We start from the raw sequence: 27,527 nt of genomic DNA on the forward strand, positions 1-27,527 counted from the left end.
GTACAGTGATTCAACAATTACACTGTACATTACTAAGTGCTCATCATCATAAGTGTGGTCTTAATCCCCTTCACCTATTCCATGCATACTCCCCAAGTCCCCTCTGATAACCACTATTTGTATATTTGTATCCTGCAACCTTACTGAATTCCTTTATCAGTTCTAGTAGTGTTTTTGATAGAATATTTAGGGTTCATCATATTTTTTGTTGTATCTTTATCTGATGTGGGTATCAGGGTTATGCTGGCCTCATAAATTGAATTTGAATTTGAAAATTAATTTTTTTTTAATAGTTTGAGAAGAATTTGTATTAACTTTTCATTAAATATTTTGGAGAGGGTCATCTGGGTGACTTAGCCAGTTTAGCATCCAACTCTTGATTTTAGCTTAGGTCATGATCTCATGGTTCATGAGAAAGCCCCACATAGGGCTCTGTGATGACAATATGGAGCCTACTTGAGATTCTCTCTCTCCCTCTCTCTCTGCTCCTCCTCCATGCTCACTCATTCTCTCTCTCAAAATAAATAAATAAACTTAAAAAAACAAATATTTGATAGAACTTACCTATGAAGCCATCTGGTCCTAGACTTGTTGGGAGTTGGGGTTTTTGTTTGGTTGTTTTCTCTGTTTACTGATTCAATTTAAAACTGGTAATCAGTCTATTCACATTTTCTATATCTTCCTGGTTCAGTTTTGGGAGGTTATATGTGTCTAGGAATTTACCCATTTCTTCTAGGCTGTCTAATGTGTTGGTATATAATTTTTTCGTAATATTCTTTTAGAATGTTTTGGTGCTTCTGTGGTTTCAGTTGTTACTTCTCTCTTATTTATGATTTTGTGTGTTTGAGTCATCTCTTTCTCTCTGGTTCTCTCTCTCTCTCTCCCCTCTTTTTTCTTCTTTTTTTAGTTTCTATTTTGTTTAGTTCAACTCTAATCTTATTATTAAATTATTTTTCTTCTGCTTTTGGATTTTCTTGTTGTTCTCCTTTTTATAACTCCTTTAAGTTTAAGGTTAGGTTGTTTATTTGAGATTTTTATTCTCTAAGGACACCTGTATTGCTATAAACTTCCCTCTTAGAACAGCTTTTACTGCATTCCAAATATTTAGATCCACTATATTTTCATTTTCATTTGTCTCCATGTATTTTCTGATTTCCACTTTGATTTCTTCATTGACTCATTCATTGTTTTGTAGCATATGATTTATCTTTCATGCATTTATGTTCTTTCCATATCTTTTTTTTTTTTTTTTTTTTTTTTTTTTGTAGTTGGTTTTCAGTTTCATATCATTTTGTTTGGAAAAGATCCATGGTATAACTTCAGTCTTTTTTAATTTGCTGAGATTTGTTTTGTGGCCAAATATGTGATCTCATCTGGAGAATGTTCCCTGTGTATCTTTTAAGATAGAATGCTTGGAATATATCTGTTAGATCCATCTGGTCTAATGAGTCATTTAAAGCCACTGTTTCCTTGTTGCTCTTCTGTTTGGATGATCTACCCAGTTATGTAACTGGGATGCGAATGTCACCTATTTTTATTGTATTACTATCAATTATTTTCTTTATGTTTGTTATATCTGCTTTATGTATTTGGATGTTCTCATGTTGGATCATAATTATTTACAACTGTTATATCTTCTTGTTGGATTGTTCCCTTTATACAGTGTCCTTCTTTGTCTCTTCTTACAGTCTTTTTTATTTTTTTAATCTATTTTGTCTGATAAAAGTATTGCTACCCTGGCTTTCTTTCCACTTTCATTTGCATGGTAATTGTCTTTCCATCCTTTTACTTGCAATTGGCATGTGTCTTTAGTTCTGAAATGAGTATCTTGTAGGCAGCATATAGATGAGGCTTGCTTTTTTATCCATCCTGTAACCCTCTGTCTTTTGATTAGTCCATTCATATTCAAAGTAATTATTGATAGGTGTGTACTTACAGTTTTCTGCCCTTTCTTCTCTTGCTCTCTCCTCTCACAGTTTGCTGGCTTTCTTTAGTGATATACTTGGATTTCTTTCTATTTATTTATTTTGTATATACATTACTAGTTTTTTATTTGTGGTTACCATTATGCTAATATATAACTTCTGCATATAGTAGTCTATATTAAGTTTGTTTCTTAAGTTTAAACTCTTTGTTTACTCCCCTCTCCCCCAAATTTTAGGCATATCTTGTCATATTATATACATCCTTTTATTTTGTGAAACCCATGACTGATTTTTATACATATACTTGTGTTTACTGCTTTTGCTCTTCTTACTTTTCTTACTCCTACTTAATGTCTTTCCACTCAGAGTCCACTTTAACATTTCTCGTAGGACTTGTTTAGTGGTATTCCTAAATGTATTCCTTTGACTTTTGTCTGAGAAACTCTGTATCTCAGCTTCTATTCTGAATAATAGCCTAGCTGAACATTAACTGATAGTGTTCCTGGCTCTGGTTTTCCTGTTTGTTTGTTTGTTGGAGCACTTTGAATATAGCATGCCACTCCCTCTGGCCTGTAGTGTTTCTGCTGAAAAACAGCCCATAGCTTTATACAGTTTCCCTTGTATGCAAGTGTTTTTATTTTTCCTTTAATTTGCATTTTTTCTCTTGCTGCTTTTAAAATTCTTTATCATTCCTTTTTGCCATTTTAAATACTGTGTGTCTTGGTATGGACCTCTTTGGGTTGATTTTATTGGGGCCTCTCTGTGCCTCCTGGACCTAGATTTCAGTTTCCTTCCCCAGATTAGGGAAGTTTTCAGCTATTATTTCTTCAAATAAATATTCTTCCCCCTTTTCTCTCTCTGGGAGCCCTATAATGTAACTATTATTATGTTTCATGGTGCCACTGAGTTCCCTAAATCTGTTTTCATCTTTATTATCATTTTTCTCTCTCCTGTTCTGTTTGATTACTTTCCATTACTCTGTCCACCAGGTCACTGATCAATTCTTCTTATTCCTTTAGTCTACTATTTATTCTGTCTGGTGTTGTTTTTAATTTTAGTTAATGAGTTCTTAATTTCTGATCTTTTTTTTGTTTTCTATCTCATTGTTGAGGGTCTCATTGGGGTCCTCCATTGTTTTCTCAAATTCAGTGAGTATCTTTAAGACTATTACTTTAAATTTCTATCAGCCATACGTCTTACCTCTGTATGTGAGAGTGTGGCACGTGGTGCTAGCAAGGTTTGCCCTGGACTTCTGCTTTGGACCTGTCAGGTATGCAGAAAAACATGGGGGTGGGGCATGCTGTTAGCAAGACTGGGGGAGAGTGTCCAGGCTGCACTACTTCCCACAAGTATCTGTGTATCTCAGTTAAGGGGGCAGGGGAGGAAAATGATGTCTTCTAGCACATTTGCTTTTGGAGAAATCTCCTACAGGTCCCCCCACCCCCAGCACACTCTCTGAGATTAGTAAAGAAGTCTCCTTCCTGAATACCCCAGGCATTTTTCAAACTACTACTTCTGTGCTGCATCTCATTCGGATGCTTATTATTACGCTGTCTTTTTTAAGGGTGGGGACTCAATTTCCTATCGCCCCCTGGCTCTCCCACAGCCAAGCCACTAATTTTTAAAGATCCAGGTTTTGAGCACCACTGAAGAACTCATGAAGTTAACCCCCTCTAGTTATCAAAGCCAAACATTATGGGGATCAGTCTTCCCAGTGTGGATCCCCCATTTCTGGGCTGCCTGTTGTGTGGGGTCTGCTACTTCCCTCTTCCATGATTGTGGTGTCACCCCCCTCTCATGGACAAATCCATGGGTCACTTTGGCTCCTGACTGTTATTGTGTCCTTCTTCCCCACTTTAATGTGGCCTCTTTTCTACATTTAGCTGTGGAGAGTCTTTTATGAACTTTGGGTCATTATCTGGGTTATTATCACTGATGTGAGTATTATCTAGGTGAATCTGTGGAATGAGGTGAGGCCAGGATCCTCATATTCCACTGTCTCCCCCAGAAATCATCCTTACTAATTTCCTAATTTGTAATGAGCATAAGAATTTATATTTTTACTTGAAATGTCTGCATTTCAATTATGTGTTTTAAATTATTAAGTCACTGATTTAATATAGATTTCTTTAGTGCCTACTATGGGCTAGTCACTTCTGGGCACTAAAGACATGGAAGTAACCAAACAGACAAGGTGGAGTTGTTTATTTGTTTATTTGTTTTGTTTTGTTTTTGTTTGTTTTTGTCATGGAGTATACTTAGTAGTAAAGGAGATACACAATAAATGAGATAAAAAAATAACTATAGTTCAGTAAATATAATGTCCTATGAAGAAAAGAGAGAGATTGAAGTATGCAGATGAATTGAGTTCAGAGTGGTGGACAGGAGTGCATCATGAATTATGCAGCCACCACAGAGCACAATGGAGTGTGACAGAATTTTCTGGAAAGTTTTTCATGGCAAGGGGCTAGGATCTAATAAATCTTTTTCAAAGGTTCCTTACCACTCTATGAACAGATGGGAGTTTGGATGTGAGTTAAACAATAAGGGTAGAATCAGGGACAAAATCAGGAGGTTTTTAGACTGGACTTTTAGTGCAATTTAAGACTATATCATAATTTTTGTTATTGTGCTATTTTTGTTAAAAATATCCATTTTATTAATATGCCCTTACACTGGGGTGCCTGGGTGGCTGTTGGTTAAGCATCCAACTTCAGCTCAGGTCATGATCTCACAGTGTGTTGGTTTGAGCTTCACATCAGGTTCTGTGCTGACAGCTCATAGCCTGGAGCCTGCTTTGGATTCTGTGTTTCCCTCTCTCTCTGTTCCAACTCTGCTCGTGCTCTGTCTCTCTCTCTTTCTCTGTCTCAAAAATAAATAAACATTAATTAAAAAATAAAATAAAATAAAACACCCTTACCCTTAGGGAATGCTTGCAATTTTCCAGCATTTAAGATGGGAGCATTGAACAGATGCTCAGTGCCAGGCACTCTGCTAGCTATTGCGGTACATAGGTAAGCTACCTCGCTGCCATCACAACTACAATAAACAGCTGCTAGAACTCTAGTGACCTAATAGAAGTCTTGAGGTAACATGTTCTGCAACCATAGTCTGATGGTGTGTATTTCTTTTTCTGACTCCTGAGAAAATACAATATGTACCTTATAAATCTAAGAGATCGTCAAACATAAACATCAATGGAACCACAAAGACCTCTATTCTGTGTATACAAACAAAAATCAAAGTCTCTAGATCCACACATAACAACTATAAATTATTTTAGACTTTGAAACAAGTATTGAGTACTTACTCTGTGTGGCTTTGTCAGTGTATCAGGTGGTATCTTTGGCAATTGCAAAATCACCTACTCACAGTTTCAGCCCTTGAAATACATTCGGTAAGGTAGACCACATTTATATAGAATTTGACAAAAATACATTTTATACTATTTGGCTATAAATTACAAATCATGTGAATGTCATAGTTATTAAAAAAAGAAGATAATCTTAGAAAATAGTTTTTCAATAAGGATTATTCTTTTTAACTTCACCTTTGTTTGTAATTATAATTCTTACCAATAGTATATTCATTCCAAATGCTTTTATTCTTTCCTTGATAATATATATATATTTTTTTCATTTTTCTATCCATTCATTCTGAAAATATGTATTGAGAACATTTTTCTGTGCCTGGTACTATAGAGTGGCTAATAGTCAAGATCTTAGTCCTCTTGAAGCTGAACAAGCTAATTAGTGTGGCTGTAGACAATTAAATGACAGTAACAGTGTGTATAATGTGATAGGATAGAAGTGTGGTCACAGAGTGGACATATGGGAGAAGCACCTAATCCAGATTTCCTAGGGGGGAAATGCGGCCTCTTATGAGTTGGCAGTTAACAAAGTCAAAATTCATGAGTGGAGGTAACTCATAAACTGACTGGAGGTGTTAACTCAGTTGAGCACCAGCCCCTTTCTCATTAGTGGCGCAGGGTGAGGGGTTGTGGAGGTAGAAGGAAGGGTCAAGACAGAACTGAAGAGGCGTGAGGCAGCACGGGTGCTGGGGAGTAGATTATGCAGCCCCCCAAAGTCCTGATAAGCAGTTTGGATGTTTTCTTGAGGACAGCTGGGGAGTTATCAACATAGTCTTACCAGAGGAATGGCTTGATATAAATTACATAACAAAGATCACACTAGCATCAAATATTGTAGAACTGTAGGACTCAGAAGTGGAGGTGTCAGGCTGTTAACAAGGATCTGTTCTTTTCAAAGACTGACATCCCACAAAATATTCATTTTGACCCAGGCCAGCACCATTTTATAGGCAAACAAGAATCTCCTAAAAATGACTTTTCATTCACAGTGCTGTGTGATCATCTACTAAACTGGGGACTGTGGGTGACCATAGTTCCTTCCTCATTTATCTTATGCTCGCCTCTTAGTCTCATTTCTCCTTTATCTTTCCCGTGAAGTAGATTCGCACTTATATTTGGAGAGCAAGAAATTTGTCATCCGTATGGTTTAATCTCTTCAAAAGAGTATTTAAAGGTACAGTTGCATGGTTATAAAAATCAGTCCTGGAGACTAACCAGAAGCACATGCCCCGATACTAAAAGGAACCAAAAGTGTTTTGCACTTTTAGACTCAGTTTCTTTTTGATATTGCATTTTAAGTGATGAACATAAAAGACTGACATTTTTAAATTGGAGGCTTTCCAAGGGCAGCTATGAAGAACAAAAGTCAAATGTTTTTGTTCAAAAACAGAATTATAGTGAAGCCAGGAGCCCAAGAGAAATGACGTAAGACTGATTATAAGAATATTGTAAAGATGTTTATTTTGGATAAAATACAGAAGAAATTGGGGGGCAGTATTTTTATCAGATTCTAGCATCACTTGAAAAACTGCTTAAACCCAACAATAACAATTAGAAACTAAACTGGAGGGCAAAGAACAGTTCTCCGTTCAGTGGTCGGATCCAAGCTCTTTATGCAGTTGTACATAGAAGTCACAGTAAAATCCATTGTCACCACTGTCACCCTAGGGCATCCTTTCTTAACCAGATGACCAACTAAAGGGTTAATTATTTTATGATTCTGAATTCAAACAGAAATTAAAAGCCATCTTTAATTCCTTGGGAAATTTAGTGTGCTCAGTCTCTGTTATCTGGATTTGATCTTTACATATGCCTGGCTTCCATATGTGATTCTATAGTAATGAGAGGAAAAAAAGTGCCAGAAGTTCACTTGGTGAGCATTGACACTGAGGTTATAGTTCCGGAAAAATCTGCATTATAGGTCCAGGACAAAGTACTAGCTCTGTGATCTTTAACAAGACGCCACAGCCCCACCTGTGGTAATGCGGAAAATAGGGAATGTAGCTCATGAACTTGGTAATGTAGCTAAAGGGACTTCCAGGAAGAACATTGAAAGGACCATCTGGCTTCTGTTCACTGTCTATGATCAAAAGCTAATGGGCAGATAAGAACTAACGAACAAACTAGTTACTTTCTAATAGAATTTGGAGGATATGTGGATGGTCTGTGACCCTCTTTTCAACCTGAAAGCTGGACTTAAAAGAAGGAAAGGTTTTAGGACAAAAATTAAAATGTAGCCATAAATATGATTCTGAAAGCTTTTATTTGGACCTTACAGAAATCTAAGGCAGTGTCTTGTAGATACTTTACTTTGAGTAGACAGAGGCATTTTAAAGAGTTTTCAGGTTGTGCCTGGCAGTCCCTCTCTGTTAATAGGGATCCTAAAAATCTTAAGAGTGAGGGCACTTGGGTAGCCCAGTTGGTTAAGCGTCTGATTTCAGCTCAGGCCATGATCTTGTGGTTTGTGGGTTCAGGCCCTGTATCCTTCTCTGTACTAACAGGTTGGTGCCTGGGGCCTGCGTCAGATTCTGTTCTCTCTTTCTTTTTGCCCCTCCCCTGATTGTGCTCTCTCTCTCTATCAAAAATAAATAAACAAGAAAAAAAAATCTTAAGAGTGTTATCCTATAAAAGCATTCAAAATATCAAGGTAGCATATGCAGAAATTTGTAGATGTGGCTTTTGCCTAATGGGGTGTATTAGAAAGTCTTATGCAAGAATGTAACATAGTTTTAGAAGTTGTACCAAGTTGGACTAAAAGAGGGTCATAAGAATCCCAAACTAAAATTAATAGTGAAACTTCTAAATTTTTTTTCACGAACAGGAGGCAGGCTGAAAACAAGCAAACAAAGCTATTCACCTGCAAACACAGGTAATTTCTTCTGACAAGGAAAGCATGTCTTGGTGAAATAGGCTGTAGGGCAGTTCATGGACATGGAGCCATTCCCTGGGAGCCATCGGGGGCCCTCACCAAGAAGATAGTAGTAGTGCCGTGCTGGATTTAACATTGCTACAGAGCAGTGATGGCCAGGTATTTCTCCTGTTTTCTTCCCTTCCCAATCGAATTAGCTTTGCTGTTATACTGAACCTGTCCCATCACCGTGTGTTGGGTATGAGGGAAGCAGATATCTTAGGTTTTGTAGCTTAACAAGCCTTCAAGTCAAGAGGAACCATACCAAAGCAAGTGAACCCGAGGTATCCAGCACACTTGGACCTGAGACAGATGTAGCTATCTTAGACCTTGAACCTGAGTTTGAAGCTGTCTGAGGCTGGTTCCGGCAGGTCCAGGGGTCCCTGAAGGATGGAGGGTGTCGGCGTGAGAGAGAGAGAGAGAGAGAGCGATCCCTGAGATTCTTTCTGATCACCAGGCAGGCATCTGCTCTGACTGGGGATCAACTTTATTTTATCATTAAGTGTTTGGGGGACAGCACAGAAGTGGCATTTGCCTTAGACAATGAATTCTGATAACAAACTTCTTTGATATGTAAGAATTTCCCAGAACATAGATTTGTAGAAGACTCATGCATGAAGTTTACAATAGTGATTGAGGTAGGGGATTTAGATGCCTATCCTACAGGGAAGGAAGGCATCTTTAGCATACCAGACAAAGTTTTCAGCATAAAATGGGTGAAGTTACTTCTCTGTGGGCAGGAGTCAATAGCTTGCTTGTTTGAGGTGGAAGTATCAAGAAAAACAGGTCTTTCAGGGCACACCTTTGCTCTCATACTCACAAAAGAAGAAGTTCCTCAATAGGTTCCTTCACAGGGAACAATCAGCATATACAAGGCCAGAAAATGCTCTAAGCAGAAACAAATGGGTGGGGGCGGATATTTGCCCTTAACTCTAAATTAGGCTCTTTGTCTCAGGGCCAAACTCAAGCCCCTTTTCTTATGTTAAGTCTTGGATCTGCAAGGCCCTTAGGAAGAGCCTTTTTAACAATCATCCACAATGTTTTCATCTGAAATCTCTTTGGAAAAGGCGGGGATATGCTTTTCCTTATGAACAATCTGTGTGGGGAGTATCAGTCTGATCTGGAATATTGTGATGCCTGGTCAATACCAGCAGCCTCATTTCCAACATGAGCCAGTAGTAGCAGAAGGAGATACCAGTTTTCATTTCTCATGGCAGGAGCTGTGCAAACGCTACCATATCCTTGCTGTGACTGTCATCCAGCGAGGCCAGTGTGGCTCCCAGCATGATGCCATAACAGGATGAGAACTTCAGGTGTCTTATGAGGGGAGTAAGCATGTTTTGCACAATGGAGAAATGAAATAATTTGTGGCCAAAGGTTTTACTGTTGGCAGCATGGTACCAGTGAGAACATGACTGCAATCTTGACACTTCTGCCATTAAGATATGAGGCCAGTTTTCTCTCCTTTAAATCTAGACAGCCTTGAACTACTCTTACCAATAGAATATGCCAGAGGTGATCAATGGAGCCTCATAGATCATTTCTATGAGGCTTTTGAGTCTATGTCACAAAAGACCTTGAAGCTTCTGCCTTATTCAATGTTGAGAGCACTCCACTAAGAGCCCAGATCCACAACACAAGAATATTAACTGCTCTGGGGTCACCATGCAGTGAGGAAACCCAAGCCATATATGTATATATATTTTTTCCTATATGTCACAATAGCCTTAAGGAAATAACAATACTAAGTGTAACTTGGTACAACGTTTTGGGGAACTTTTGTAAAGTTAATTTATTTATTTTGAGAGAGAGATCAAGCTAGCGAGCCAGGAAGGGGCAGAAAGAGAGAGAGAGAGAGAGAGAGAGAGAGAGAATCCCACCCAGGCCCAGAGCCCCAGGCAGGACTCAACCTTAGGAACCATGAGATCATGACCTCAGCTGAAATCGAGTTGGATGCTTAACCCACTGAGCCACCCAAGCACCCCAGGAACATTTTTAATGTTACTATTTTTTTTTCCTCTCTGGATTGAATTTGAAATCAATTCCCATCTGGAATAAGGCATTAATTTCCCTAAAGGAGGAACAGATATAAATGTGTTTTATGCTTAAACAATCACAGCAGCAGATGGTATGTATTTAACATGTAATTAACGGTTTAATGTGTACTAGTAGGTTTTTTAGAACTTCAAAGTCTTGTGAAAAGCAACATTCAAAATGACATAGAGAAAGTCATATATAGGCATGGGGCATAGTTACTTCTGAGGTTTGCAAAGTATATCAAGTGGAGGACATGCTCATATTGGTGCTAATCCTCCACATGTGCTTAGGGAAAAAGAGGTGAGGGCCAGGGTGCCTGAATTCCTTCCCAATGCTTCATTTAATTAATATTTAAAGTTTCTCTCACCTGTAAAATGAAGATTGTATTAGTTAAGGCTCTCCAAAGAACCATAACCAATTGGATACACACACACACATACACACACACACACACCCTTTAGATCATATATGTATATATGCATATAGATCACATGTGTGTATACACACATGTATTAAGAATATTTATTATATAGTAATGGTTCACACAATTACAGAGACTGAAAAGCCCCCCATGGTCCACCACCTGTGAGCTAGAGCCAGTGGTGTAGTTCAAGGGCCTAAGAGCCAGAGAGCCAGTGATATAAATTCCAGTCGGGAATAATACTATTTATATGAAAATAGACATATATTATATGTTTTGATCATTCAGAAAGTGTTTATTGAACATCTATTTATGCTATATTTTTAAGAGAATAATAAAAAGGATTACTCTCCAGATAATGGTTTGTAATGATTTATATAGTCACTACGGGCAAGACCTCACGAACCTGATGGTCTCCCCTGGCACTGTATATAAAGTAAGCATTCAACAGACATGGGCTGAATGACTGAATATATAAGGCATAATATGGAAAAAAAGATTCATAGGAATAAGCAGACCTCCACAAACAGCTATAACATGAGATGTATTGAAAATGTCAGAAGCTCAAAAAGAGAAAGAAATCATTTACACCTGGACTCATGAATGCCCTCTTTATGATGCAGGTGAAATTTGAGTTATGCCCGGTCCAGGCCCTTTCATCATTAATTTCTAAAGGTATTTATGCTTTGACATATCATTTGTTCTTACTTGAATTGACTCCACTCCTTACAGATAAAGTAATCTTTGCAAAGATACATAGCCTTTTCTCACTGTTTTTATTTGCACCTAAACAGATGATGTTATTTATATCACTGGTATTTGAATTTAGTTCAGCTGAGAAGTAGTGTGGAACAGTAAAGGGGTGGTTTAAAAAATGTTACTAAAGTTCTCTCATTTCCAAGTGGAAGTACTTTGATATTAGCTGTGAATGCCCACTATTAATATTATTGTTAAAGTTTGATTTTAGTTGGGGAACAAAATGGATATTTGGAAATACTGTGATACTAAGCTCACCACTTCATTCCAAATTCAAATGATGACTGTAGCCCTATCCAACACTTTGTGAGTCTGAGTTGTCCAAAGAATTGCCAGTAATAAATGGACTAAGGACTCTTAGGCTGAAGAAACTTCACATGGACAGAGCAACCATGTCTCTCCATTAGTCCACATTTGTGTTAAGATGATCTCATCTACCTTGTTTTAATGATTTAACAACCATTCAACCAGAACAACTGATTCCTCAAGTTCTCTGTCAGGAGCTATAGTGAGGGGAACTTATTTTACATTGTATTTCTATTTGTTAGTCTTACCTTTCAGATACATTGGACAGATTTTATTATGTACTTATGCTCCGAACCATGGTGATTGCTGAACAAGATAGAATAAAACCCATGGTGAAACAAATATGAAGCTAGTCTTGGCTTCCTAGGGACATAAATGATCTTTTAGGTAATTCTGAGTACTAAAAATATAGTTCTTCCTAAGTAAAGGATATATCTTTAAATAAAAGGTATGTCTTTAATCTCCTATTTTGGAAGACTTAGCTAAAAATTGTTTTATCTTCCTTCCAATAAATGATGCTGAAAAATTTTTAGGGATACAATATAGATGTTGATACAAGAAGCCATTTATATATAATACATTGTATTTCCATGTAAGTCTGTTCTATTGCTGAATTGCCTACTTCAAGTGGTCACAGGTTTATAAGTAATTATTTTTGTTTTAGACCTATCATTTGGGAAAATGTTTATGTACAATTTGTTTTCTCTCTGTAGGCAATTTCTAGATTTAGAATGCTCTATTACCTACTACCCCTCAGTGTGTTTACACTTTAACTTAAGCTTCATGTTTACACTGAGTATCAAGTGTATATGCCATCCAGTAAATAAGACAAGCTCTATAAACCCTAACTTGACACAAAAATAAATATCGTACATTATAGAACCAGAATCGCTCAGGATGGTCAACATCTTGGATATTTCAAACCACAAAATTCATGATTTCAAAGGGATTTTTCCAAAGTTTCAAATTCATATAGTTTAAAGACACAGATATGTGGGTAAACACTCTCCATCTGCAGGCAAAGCATTTTTGCTATCTCTATGAATATGCATTGTTTATCTGGAAAAGATAAATCAACTGGCAGAACTTAGTTAACTACCTATAAGACCCTGGGTTGCAGAAAAGGTATCATTCACACTAGAATAATGGACATGAGTTTTTCTATTGGTAATCTAGCCTCACTCAGAAACTCTGAATCCTGGTTCATCCAAAAGCACAGGTCTGGATAGCTGGCATAGGGCAAATGTAGTCTGGAATTGAAGTGAATCACAGTTCATTTATATTTAACAGACACACACACACACACACACACACACACACACACACACACACACACACACACAGAGTAGGGAACATTTTATCCAAATGCTTTAAAAAAGATTTAACATCCATGGCTACATTGTCTACTGTTGTTTTGACAGGCCAAGACATCACTTATATTTGATGTTTTGAGGCAATTATTTTTATTGCTGCTAATGAAAAACAGGTTGAGAACACATGAGGGAGCACTGCTCAGAGGCATAACGGTAATAGAAAATCCAAAGGAAGAGCCTTAATTTGTACGTAGCCAGTATTCATGTCTCCTACCTCATTTGAGACAGCTGAAAGACATGTCATTGTTCAGTTATTGTGGTCCCTTGGACGCTGCCTGCACCTTCCAGATCTCTCCCCCTACCTGGAAGTGATGGGTCTTCTGGGAGGAAACTTGTACATTTTTAAATCAAAGAAAATGCTGATGTACTTAGAAGGGAGACTAAGTGTTTACTATAAACTGTGGTTCTTTATTAGGTCAGGTGCTTTTGCAGTAAAAATGGCTTGAAAATTATGCTGGTCTCATCAGAGGCAACCTGAAAAATGTTCCTTTCTCAGCAGGAGCATCCTGACCTATAAACCCAGTGTTTAGTACAGTTTCCAAATCTGCTGTTTTCTGGCCATTCGTGCATAGTAGCAAGCTCCAAATAAGGCTTCTTTTTACCCCTTTGAGCTTTACTTGGTCTCATGTAGCTTTAACAAGATCCCTGAAGAACCCAGTTCAAAGAGATAAAAGGATGTATGTATGCACATCTGTTTTATGAGCAGATGAGAGTCAGAGCCAAGTGTTTTCTAAATATTTTAAGGGAAATTAAACAACAGGTATTGTTTCATGCTGAGTCTTTAGTGCAAAATGCAGGCATTTGGGGCAACTATGTATACAAAAACAATTAGATAGCTGTGGTGTAAAATGTATCAAATCCTTAACCATAAAACTCAAATCATAAAAATGTCTGTGACAGAATTGCCAGACATCCTTGAAGAATACCTTTCCCAACCTAATCTCTTAATTCTTTTTTTCTGTAATCCATTAGCTAATAAGAGGGAATTTACACTTTTTAAGATTTAATGTTTTCCATCCATATATTGTGGCTGTATCTTTGACCACCAAAGACTTAAGTAAGCATAAAAATATGGATTGAATGAGTAGAAAAATATGAGTAGAAAGAATACACACATAGTGTCAGCAGCATCTGTATCATTAATTATGTTTACACCTCATGAATGGTAGAAAACAAAGAAGATATATTCATGGAGAAGAGTACCAAAATTCCTTTTCTTTTATGAATAATTATTAGGAATATTTAATTTCTGGTACATTTATTATAAATTTGTAAGGAAAACATGGCTTTAAGAATTGATCTTTTCAAAGAAGAGAAACAAGTGATGCTGAGGGCCCTGGTATATATATTCTTGGCTGAACTAAAACATCATCCACTGAGACAGACATAAGGCAGATCAAGGCTGAGGAAATTTTCAAGAAGTTTGAGAAACAGAATAAATACCTGGGATTGGCATGGAGTGGCGCCTCCGGCGTGGCAGTGGGCGACACATCTGTGGGCAAAGATGAAGACAGTCCACTTAATTGTAGGCGCTGCAGAGCTCATATTCTGATATACCCGCTGGGAGAGGTCAATGGACTAAGGGGACAAAGACTATTTCATCTATTTGTAGTCTGTTCAAATTGAGGACATATTACCTGAGTTCAAGTAAGAAAACCCTGTGGCTCACAGGATGTGTACCAGTTATGAATTTATTGCCTCTCAGCTTCCTCTCCACCCTTCCTTGTCCTGGTGATACTGGAATATTTCTCCCTGACAGCCAGCACTGTGTCAGTAGAAGGTTCTGGAGGGAGATTGGAGGAGAAAGGAGCATCTGGTCTCATTGTGATTTCCTTCCCCCTTTTTTCTCATGGCAATGAGCTGGTGCACATATGTCCAAGAGAGCTTTGTCTTAATGTTTCACAAGCACCACGGGTGGCTTCATGAGGTCCATGGACAAACCCAAATGGCTTCCAGTGACTTCTGGGTGATGACTTTGTAGTTAGTAATGGAAGTGGCCCACCCAGTTTCCCAGAAAGTTCAACACAAAACCTTCCTTCTAGCCCCATAGGCAACTCCCTGGTTAATGTCATTGGCATTCTGGCAGGCTGTTCCCAGACCACCAGCCTTAGTCACCAAACGTGGATGAGCTCTGGTCTGGAGCAAGCCAGCAAACTCTGCGGCCAGCCAGTGGGCTGCACCTACTGTCTCAACAAGGTCTGAGTCCCAGACATCCCTTTCTATGTTTTTTCTTCCCCGTATTAATTTGCTTGGGCTGCAGTAATAAATACCACAGACTCGTGCTTTAAAAAATAAACATTTATTTTTGCACAACTCTGCAGGCTGCAAGTCTAGGGGGTAGGTTCCTGCAAATCCATTTTCTGTTAAGGGCTCTCTCCCTGTCTCACGAATGGCCACCTTCTCACTGGGTCTTCACATGGCCTTGCCTTTGTGCAACAGCATCCATGGTTTCTCCTTCTCTTTAAAAAAATGTTTATTTATTTATTTTTGGGAGAGAGAGAAAGAGAATGAGAGAAGCAAAGAGAAGGGGAAACAGAATCCCAAGCAGGCTCCTAGCTGTCACCTCAGAGCCCAACATGGGGCTCAAACTCACGATCATGACCTGAGCCGAAATCAAAAGTCAGACACTCAACCAAGTGAGCCACCCAGGTTCCCCTCTCTTCTTCTTCTTATAAGGACATCAGTTATACTGCATTAAGGTCTCACACTTATGAGCTTACTAAGCCATAATCAACTCCATAAAGGTCATATCTCCAAATACAATCACTATGGGGTTTGAGGATTCAACATATAAATTTGAAGCCGGGTTGGGGGGGGAGGGACAAAATTCAGTCCATTACAGCCACTCACCCTTAACTATAGATTATTCTTTACTATTCTCTTTTATTCCTATTCTCTAATTGATTTCATCTAAAGAATAACTCCTTATATATTAAATCTTTTCCATACAAATTCCTGTGTAGTCTGCGGGCTGACAGGACCTGCTTGATGTAGGAGATACAGAGATGAACAGACCCAAATCTCCCTTTCCTTTATAACAATTTAGTGTAAGGAAATGAGCCTTTACTTTGCTCCCATTTTGATATCCAACCTAGTTACTCTAAGTGGCTTAGCTTTAAGCTACACCTTCAGACTTAGTTTCATATATAATTTATATCTATCTACCTTTCCTGAGACTGGATTAAACCACATATTGGAAGATACCTAATCATTCCCTGATGAAGTCATTGCCGTGGTCTACTTGACCTAGAATCCTTTAATCTTTGCACTGGAGCCTAAGTAAATTCAACATCGTGGCCAGTCACCACAAAATGAATTTCTAAATGCGATGACTGTTGAGAAATTCGAAATCCCATGTCCTGTTTGCCTTACTGATTGCTCCGAAAATCATTTAAGAATTAGAACCAGCATATGGCTCTCTCAGAAATCAGGATGCTAGGATTTTCTTCCCTGATGAAATTACTGTAAAATAACTCCGCTCCTTTGTGATTATGTCTGACCCTGCTCTGTGTTACGAGGTTGCTTCTTGGCCAACTCAATTAAGGGAGAACTCCATGAGTCCTCTGCTGCCTGCTGGCTTGCCAGTTTAACCACTACCTTCATCTCTGATTTAATGGGGTTTACAAAGGAGGTAATTTCTGAATTTCGAACAGTTTGCATTTAGATCATACAGAAAATACAATCTGTGTCCCTCTCCTCTACCCCAATTCCAGCCCCTGAATTTATACTAAATAACTGAGTCCCTTCACACACTGGCATAAATATTACCTATCATATCATAACCCCAAATTCCTTCCTTGCATCCCTCTCTCTTTCCTTCCCTCCTTCCTCCCTCTCTCTCTTACTCTCTCTCTCTCTCCCTTCTTTACTTCATTTTTCTTCCTCCCTCCCTCCCTTCCTTCCTTCCTTCTCTCTCCTTTTCTCCCTCCCTTCATTCCTTTTTGTTTTAATAACCTACTACTATATCAAACAACAGAGGGCTCTACTCACTAGAGACCCATTCTAAGGTCTAAGCATGTGTATGCATGTTTGGGGGATCTGGAATAGAATGAAACCCCCTGTCTGAGAAAATAATACATTGGGACAACGAGAGAAAGGTTTATGTCTCGGAGCTACACAGGCTGGTGCAGGGAAGCAGGAGCTCCAAGGGGAAAGGAAGGTCCCTGGGCTCCCTGCCTGCATCCACTCCCTCGGCAATGTGGCCAGAGTCTTGGGAGGAGAGACACAACCAGTGAGGAATCTGAGGTAACTTGCTGCGGTATCTTTTAAAAGTCTCTCCTCTAGCCTGCCTTCTCAATCTTCAGCAAATTCTCCCTTGTCCATAAGATTTTTTAGGGCCATCTTGGAACCATGAATTCCAGCACTGAAATCTGCTTTGGGTATTGGCACTGGATGGAAAGACTGCGGCCCAGGCTAACCCCATATCCGGGAGCATATGGTACCCAACACTGAAGATCCAGGAGTCAGAACCCTAAACTGGTCCTGACACTTGAATGCTGATAAGGCAGGTGGCTTAGCCCCTCTGTATCTGTTTTACTTTTCTCTTCTATGACATGAAGACAATAATCATAGTGACCTGAGAGTTGTGAGGGTTGAATACAACACTTGCAGCCAAAAAGACACCGACACATAGTGAACGGGCAACAGATGTTGTATCTATTTTTAGTTTGCATGCTTTTGAAAGAAAAAGTTATTTGACTCTAGGCATAAATCTCTCCCAAAATATGTGTTCTCTTTTTAAGAACATTTGTTGTTATGACAGATTTATTCATAAAAATACAAAGTTATAAAGCAAAGAAATGCTATCTCTAACCAATGAACCCAATTTCTGTATACTATTTAAGTCACTTTTTAAAAACCTGGTATAGTTGAGGCATCTGGGTGGCTCAGTCAGTTAAGCATCCGACTCTGCCTCAGGTCATGATATCACAGTTTGTGGTTCAAGCCTGTGTCAGGCTCTGTGCTGACAGCTCAGAGCCTGGAGCCTACTTCAGATTCTGTGTCTCCCTCTCTGCCTCTGCCCTGATCATGCTCTGTCTCTCTCTTTATCAAAAATAAATAAGCATTTAAAAAGACCTGATATAGTCACAAGTTCATTTGTTTAATTCAAGGAGTCTTCTTTCTGGGCCTAGTATCTAGATACTTTACTAACTATTATAATATCATTAAATCAGACTATACTTCTTGGAAATTGCTCTGATGATTGTATGAAATGAAAAAAATAGTGAAATCTTAACTGAAAGTACCTCAGTTTTGCTAAGTTGGGAAAACCTAATTTGGTAAAATCAATAGTGAGAGATTCATCTTGTTAGGAAAAGAGGAAAGAAACTAACACATGAGTACCTTATAATGTTTACATGAAACCTAATTTAATCTAGTCCTCATGTGGAAAAAATAAAACATTATAACTATATAAATTTGAGGAAAAAAATTTAATTGGTTTTAAGAGCAGGGATCTGAGCACTATGCACATATCCCCCTTGGAAGTGGATCTTTGAGCACATTGGACACTCACTAGATTCTTGCTTTTGTTTTCTTGCGTACTACTCCAGTCTACTGTTAACCCAGCTTAAGGTCTTTCGCCGTCATCTTCTGTTTTTGGGAGTTCTTTCCATATCCCTGATAACAGACATGTCTACTCTGGTCTTGGCTCTCTTCTTTCCATCTGTTTTTTCCTAGGTTTTCTGAGTAGCCACCTACTTGAAAAAGCCTCATTGCCACCCCCTTTCAGGTATCAGTCTATTTGAATCATCTTCTGGCTACACCTCTCCAGGCTCCATTAAAAACAGGATGGGAAAGACATCAACGATCATTTTAGAAATATTCATTGCACTATAATTTTCACTGATATTTTAAAGACAATCCACATAGATTATCTCTGTCATTATATAATTCGTTTCAAATACTGAAAGCCCTAAATATGAGAATCATGTGGGCTCTCTTTCACTTAGCAACATATAAATTACTTGATGGTAAGTTGCCAATGTGTGTGACTAAATAATTAAATAACTTTAGAGAAATCATCTTATTCCCATTAGCACATCTAAGACGGATGCTTTGTGAAGCTGATAATGTTGAAAGTCTTGTTTTCATTGAACGTTCAAACCCTAGGGAAAACTAAAGAAGAAAGAAAAAACCACAACAAAACAAAATCTCAACCACATATGATTTCATAACCTTGGTGAAGGAAACATGTTAAAAATATCAAGAACATTTATTTTATCCTGAGGAAGGTGATATAATCTGCTTGCTCCTACATTCTCCTTCATTCTTGTATGCTTGGCAAATGACAACCCTGAATTCCTCCTTCTAAATTATTTTAGGGGCACCTGGGTGGCTCAGTCAGTTGAGCATCTGGTCTTAGTTTCGGCTCAGGTCATGATCTCAGGGTCATGGAATCGAGCCCTGCGTGGGCTGCACACTGAATGTGGAGCCTGCTTGGGATATTCATTCATTCATTCATTCATTCATTCACTCTCTCTCTCTCTCTCTCTTTCCCTCTTCCTCCTCCCCTCCCCTCTCTCTCTTTCTTTCTCTCTGACCCTACCCTGCTCCCCTGTTCATGTACTCTCTCTTTCTTTGTTTTTTTGTTTTTGTTTTTGTTTTTGTTTTTTAATTTCTAGGAGAGAGAGAGAGAGACAGCGTGAACCGGGGAGGGTCAGAGAGAGAGGGAGACACAGACCCTGAAATAGGCTCCAGGCTCTGAGCCGGCAGTCAGCACAGAGCCCGACGCGGGGCCCGAACCCACGAACCGCGAGATCATGACCTAAGCGAAAGTTGGACGCTCAACCGACTAAGCCACCCAGGGGCCCCTGCTCTCTCTCTTTCTAAAAAATAAGTAGCTAAATTATTTCATTTCCTAGCTTTATTGAGATAATATATAACATTATGTAATTGAGCTGCACAATGTGATATGATACACATATAAATTGTTAAATGATAATCATAGTAAGGTTAGTCAGTACCACCACAAATCACATAATTGCTATTTTGTTATTGTTATGGTGAGAAGGAACATTTTAGATCTATTAGCAATTTGTAAGCATACAATATGGTATTGCTAACTGTGGTCACTATGATGTACATTAAATCCAGCCTTATTCTTCTTACACTGGAAGATTGTATCTTTTAAACATCTCCTTATTTATACCTACATCTAACCCCTGAGAGCTACCAATCCTTTCTGTTTCTGTAAGTTCAGGTTTTTTAGATCACATAGAAGTGCAATCATATAGTATTTGTTTTTCTCTGGGTTGTTTCACTTAGTGAAATGCTTTCAGGGTTTATCTGTTGTCACAAATGATGTGGTTTCCTTCTTTAATATGGCAGAATGTTACTGCATTACACATGCATGGGCGTGTGCACACACACACACGCACACACACACGTTATTTCACCATTACCCATGGCAATGGGCATTCGAGTTGTCTACATATTTTGGCTACTGTGAATCCTGTTGCAGGGAACATGGAACTGCAGATTTCTCTTTGAGACAGTGATTTCATTTCCTTCAGGTGTATACCCAGAAGTGGGATTACTGGATCACATGGATAGCTCTGTGTGTAAGTTCTCAAGATATCGCCATACTATTTTCTGTAATAAGTGTATCAATCACAGTCACATCAACAATGCACCAGGGTTCCCTTTTATCACATCCTCACCAGCATTTGTTCTCTCTAGTCTTCTTATTCATAGTCATTCTAACAGGTGGAGCATGATGCCTCATCATGGTTTTGATTTGCATTTCCATGATGATTAGTGATGTTGAGCATCTTTTCATGTACGAGTTGGCTATTTCTTTGGGAAAGTATCTGTTTATGCTTTCTGCCCAGTTTTATATTTTTTTTTTGTATTTTGCTATTGGGTTGTATGATTTCCTTACATATTTTGGATATTAACCTCTTCTCAGAGAGATGGTTTGCAAAATTTTTCTCCCATTCCCTAGATTCCCTTTTTGTTTGTTAATTGTTTCCTTTATTTGTGTAGAAGTTTTTTTAAGCTTGACATAGTTTCACTTGTGGACTTACACTTTTGTTCTTGTGCTTGTCCTGTCATAAAAACTCATTGCCAAGAGCAAGGTCAAGCAGCTTTCCCCTGTTTTCTTCTAAGGATTTTACAGTTTTATGTGTTAATCTTTATATCTTTAATCCATTTTGAGTTATTTTTTGTGAGTGATGTTAGATAGGGTCAATATCATTCTTTGCATGTGGACATCCAATTTTCCCAGCACCATTTATTGAAGAGACTGTCCTTTATTCATTAAGCATTAGTTTTTACTCCCTTGTAAAACATTACTTGACCGTACATGTGAGGGTTTATTTCTGGGTTCTCAGTTCTGCTCCATGGTCTATGTTTTTATGCCAGTACTATACTGTCTTTATTACTGTAGCTTTATAATAGAGTGTGAAATCAGGAAGAGTGATGACTCCAGCTTTGTTCTTTTTTCTCAAGATATCTGTACCTATTCATTGTCTTTTGTGGATTCATACAAATTTTAGGATTTTTAAATTATTTCTGTGTAAAATGGTATTCAAATTTTTATAGGGATTATACTGAACCTATAGATGGTTTGGGGTAGTATGGACATTTGAACAATATTAACTTTTCTGATCTATGAACGTGATATAGACTTCCATTTGATTGCATTATCTTTAATTTCCTTTACTGTTCTATAGCTTGGTTGCCTTTAATGTCCTATAGTTTGTGGTGTATAGATCTTTAGATTTCTTGGTTAAATTTATTCCTAAGTATTTCACTGTTTTTGGGGGTATTGAAAATGTGATTGCTCTTTGTATTTCTTTCTCAGATATCTCATTGTTAGGGTATAGAAATGCAACCAACTTTTGTATATCACTTTTTATCCTGCAAATTTACTGAACTTATTTATTATTTCTAACATTTTAAAGTTATTCATTTATTTGAGAGATAGAGAAACAATGCAAGCTGGGGAAAGACAGAGAGAGTAGCAAAGAGAGAATCCCAAGCAGGCTCTGTGCTGGTAGTGGGGCTCAGTCTCATGAAGTGAGAGATCTTGACCTAAGCCGAAATCAAGAGTTGACACTTAACCAACTGAGCCACCCAGGCTCCACCTCTGACTTTTTTTTTTATAGAGTCTTTAAAATTCTCTACAGACTAGGTTATGTCATCAGCAAACAGAGATCATTTACCTCTTCCTTTTCAATTTGGATAATTTTCCCTCTTTTGTAATTGCTCTGCCTAGGTCTTCCTAGGAGTATTGAATAGGAGTGGTGTTAGTGGGTGCCTTTGTTTTGTTCTTTCTTTTTTTAAATGTTTATTTATTTTTTAAAAAAAATTAATGGGTTTTGTTTTTTTTTTTTTTTCTGAGAGCGAGAGAAAGAGAGAGACAGCATGAGCAAGGGAGGGTCAGAGACAGAGAGGGAGACACAGAATCCTAAGACAGGCTCCAGGCTCTGAGCTAGCTGTCAGCACAGAGCCTGACACGGGGCTCAAACCACAAACTGTGAGATCGTGACCTGAGCTGAAGTCAGTCACTTAACCTACTGAGCCACCCAGGAGCCCCTAATGTTTATTTATTTTTGAATGAGAGACACAGAACATGAGTGGGGGAGGTACAGAGAAAGAGGGAGATACAGAATTTGAAGCAGGCTTCAAGTTCTGAGCTGTCAGCTGTCAGAGCCAGATGGAGGCTTGAACTCACGAACCATGAGATCATGACCTGCGCTAAAGTTGGACATTTAACTGGCTGAGCCACCCAGGTGCCCCTGTTGTGTTCTTTATCTTAGAGGGTAAGTTTTCAGCGTTTCACCATTGAGTATGTAGGCTTGTTGTATATGGTCTTTGTTATTTTGATATATGTTCCTTCCATACCTACATTGCTAAGAGTTTTTATCATGAAAGAATATTGGGTTGAAAGGATTATATGATTGTTCTCTTTTTATTGATGTGGTATATCACATTTATTAATTTATGTGTGTGGAACAATCTCTGGATCCCAAGGATAAATCCTACTTGATCATGGTATATAATCTTTTTATGATGTTGTTGAATTTGGTTTGCTAGTATTTTGTTGAGAATATTTGCATTAATATTCATCAGTGATATTGGCCTGTATGTAATCACTTTTCTTATAGTGTCCTATTTGGCTTTGATATCAGGATAATAATAGCTTCATGAATGAGTTTGGGAGTGTTTTACTTCTTCTTCTTTTTTTATTTTATTTTATTTTGTTTAATGTATGAGAAGAATTGGCACTAAGTCTTCAAGGATTTAGTAGTTTATCCACAAAACCATCTGTTCCTGAGCTTTTCTTTGTTGGGAGATTTTGTATTAATGTACTCTTCTCACTTGTTATTGTTCTGCTCAGATTTTCCATTTTTTTGTGTGAATGTGATTCAGTCTTGACAGGCTGTAGTTTCTAGAAACTTTCCTATTTCTTCTAGGTTGTACAAACTGTTGGCATATAATTATGCATGATAGTCTTTTATGCTCCTTTACATTTCTTTGGTATCAGTTGTAATGTCTCCTCTTTTGTTTCTAATTTTATTTATTTGAGTCTTCTTTCTCTTTAATTCATAAGTTTAGCTAAGGGTTTATCAATTTTGTTTATATTTTCAAAAAGCAACTCCTAGTTTCATCTCTCTCTCTATATATATATATTTTTTAACTTGTTTATTTATTTTTATTTTATTTCATTTATTTTGTTTCATTTATTTCTGCCCTGAAATTTCTTATCTCCTTCTTTCTTCTAACTCTGGCCTTAGTTTTTTTCTTTTTTCCCTGTTTCTTGAGGGTAAAAGGTAGGTTGTTTATTTAAGATGCCATTTTTCTTAGTATGGGTATTTATGGCTATACACTTCTCTCTCAGAACTGCTTTAGATGCATCTCATTTTTGTTGGTATGTTGTATTTCTTCATTTATTCAAAGATATACTTTTTAATTTTCCTTTGTTTTTTTCTTTGACCCATTGGTTTTTCATAAATGCATTAATTTCCACATACTTGTGAATTTTCCAATTTCTTCTTCCATTATTGAGCCAGTTTCATGTCACTATGGTATGAAAGTATACCTGGTAAGATTTGAGTCCTTTTTAATTTGCTGAGACTTGTTTTGTGACCTAACATATGATCTATCCTGGAGAATGTTTAATGTTCACTTGAGAATAATGTGTATTCTGCTGCTGTTGCATAGAATATTATGTAGATATCTGGTAGATTTATTTGATCTAAGGTATAGATCAAATCCAGTGTTTCATTATCGATATTTTTCTGAAGGATCTATTCATTGTTCAAAGTGAGTATTGAAAACCACTACTGTTAAGGCATTTCTCTCATTTCTCCCTTCAGAATAGCTTAATTATGTGTTCAGTGTTGGTGCACATTATTTATAATTCTTATATTACTTGATAATTCACTTTTTTATCATTGTATAATTACCTTATTTACCTCTTATGTCCCTTTTGGACTTAAAGTGTATTTTGTCTGATATAAATATAATTAATCCTGCTCTCTCTTTTGATTCCATTTGCATGGAATATCTTTTTCCATCCCTTCACTTTAAGCCTGTGTGTGTCATTAAAGCTGAAGTTAGTTTCTTGAAGATAGCATAGTTAAGTATTGTGTATCATCCAGCCACTCTATGTCTTTTGGAGAATTTAACTTATTTACATTTAAAGTAATTATTGATTAGAAGGACTTCTAGTGCCATCTTATTAACTGTTTTCTGGCTTCTGTGTAGTTTCTTTGTTCCTTTCTTCCTCTATTGCCATCTTCCTTTGTAATGTAATGATTTTCCCTAGTGAGAGGCTTTGATTCCCTTCTCCTTATCTTTTATGTATCTACTGTAGGTTTTTATTTTGTGGTTACCATGAGGTGTACATAAAACATTTTATATATATGACAGTGTATTTTAAGATGATAACAACTGAAATTTGATTACATACAAAAGCTCTGTGAGTTAGGACAGAGCCATGCCCAGTTGGAGATCAAGTACCCATGAGAACAACAATCCAGGCATGGTGAAGTCTGACTTTCTTAGGACCTAAGTGCCTAAATGATGTGGGTCAGATAAAAGATTCTTGAAGATAGACATGCTCCTCACCCCCATTCCTTTCCTAGCCCTTTTAGAAGTCAGTCTTTAATTTTACCTATCAACAGATTCTATGTGTAGGTAGGGATGTATTAAGTAACAAGAATATGTAAACCATTAGCTTGCTGCCATTTATGCCACCAAGGAGCCTTATTTGGAGGCTGTAGCATGTTCTCCCCATAGTCAGAAAGGTATATATAAGGTTTACTTAAGCCTCTTACTACCAAAAACTATTATTTAATAGTGCTGGATTTATAGTAGGCCTGCACAAGTCTACCACACTTGAGATTTGTTGTCTGCCTTGTCTCTGAGACAAAATTTCCACTCTTTACCTAAAGTCAGCTACATTCCTATTCTGTTATCCCAAGCCTGAACTGCTTTGTCAGCAACTAGCTTACTATCATCATACTTTTAGGAATGTCACTCAGTGTTGTCAGTTCTTTCTCCCTTCCTCACCACTGGGAATGGACATCTCATTCATAAAACCCAAATTTGTGCTGTGGTTCTTTTGCCTGTTGTTTGATGCAAACCAGCTGCTTGTTTTCAGACTGCAAATGGTGCCTAAAATGAGTATTAGAGGAAGACCAATTTCTAAGCCCTGATGCAGGAAACTCACCTGGATCCCACCATTCCAGATCTCTATATAAAGTTCTGCCTGGTATTTGAATTTTGCTATTCCCCAGTATCTGAATGCACCACTTCATATTCACAGTGAGCTTATATAATTTATTCCCTCATTTTTCATGTTATTAAAAGTCATATTGGAGCTTTCTATGTTCTAGATACTGTTAGGTATTGTGGGTATAACAATAAATGAAATATGGCCCTAACTTTTAAGATGTTTTCTTCTAGTTGGAGAGACGGGTAAGCAGTAGGCACTGCAAGACAGAATAGTTACAATTATACTTGCTACAGGAGTTAGGGCACTAGGGCCTTTGCTAGGAGGTTACTAGAACATTTTATTGTATTATTCTTTTTTTTTTTTTTGAAACCTTTATTTAAATTTATGTTCGTTAACACATAGTGTAGTATTTATTTCAGGAGTAGAAGTTACTGATTAGTCACTTACATATAACCCAGTTCTCATCCCAACAAATGGGATCACCCACTTAGTCCATCCCCCCACCCCACACCCCTCCAGAAACCCTCAGTTTGTTCTTCATATTTAAAAGTCTCTTATGGTTTGCTTCCTCTGATTTTGTCTCGTTTTATATTTTCTTTCCTTCCCCTTTGTCTGTTTATTTCTTACATTCTATACATTAGTGAAATCATATATTTGTCCTTCTCAGATTGACTTATTTCACTTAGCATAATACTCTCTAGTTCCATCTACATTGTTGCAAATTGCAAAATTTTGCTCTTTTTGACCAGAGTAATATTCCATTATATATATTTAAATATATTAAATATGTATTGTATATGTATACATATAAATATATATGATGGAATATTGCTCATTGATCAAAGAGTGAAATTTATATATATTTATAATATATGTAATAAATATATAATAAATAAATATAAAATAAATATACATGTATTTATATATGGACACACACACACATACACACACACACACACACACACACTACATTTTCTTTATCCATTAATCAGTTGATGGACATTTGGGTTCTTTCCATATATTGGCTATTGTTGATAGTGCTGCTATAAACATTAAGGTGCATGTGCCCCTTTATCAACATTTTTATATCCTATGGATAAATACTTATTTATCCATTTGCATCATCAATTGCTAGATCATAGGGTGGTTCTGTTTTTAACTTTTGGAAGAACCTCCATGCTGTTTTCAGTAGTGACTGACTGAGTTTGTATTCCCACCAACAGTGCAAGCATGTTCCCCTTTCTGTGCATCCTTGCCAACATCTGCTATTTCCTGAATTGTTAATTTTAGCCATTCTGACAGTTATGAGGTGATATATCATTATGGTTTTGGTTTGTATTTCCGTTATGATGAGTGACATTGAGAATCTATTCATGTGTCTGTTGGCCATCTGGATCTCTTCTTCAGAAAAGTGTCTATTCATTTCTTCTGTCATTTCTTACCTGGATTATTTGTTTTTGGGCAGTTTATTGAGTTTGACAAGTTCTTTATAGATTTTGGATAATAATCCTTTGTTTAATATGTCATTTGCAAATGTCTTCTCCCATTCTGTCAGCTGCCTTTTAGTTTTGGTGATTGTTTCCTTCGCAGTGCAGGAATTTTTTACCTTGATGAGGTCCCAGTAGTTAATTTTTGCTTTTCCTTTAAAACTGTTCCAAAACATAGAAATGGAAGGAAAACTTCCAAACTCATTCTATGAGGTCAGCATTACTCTGAGTCCAGAACGAGACAAAGACCTCACTA

Source organism: Crocuta crocuta, unplaced genomic scaffold (genome assembly GCF_008692635.1).
Source record: "Crocuta crocuta isolate KB4526 unplaced genomic scaffold, BGI_CrCroc_1.0 scaffold32, whole genome shotgun sequence".
Lineage (NCBI taxonomy): Eukaryota > Metazoa > Chordata > Mammalia > Carnivora > Hyaenidae > Crocuta > Crocuta crocuta.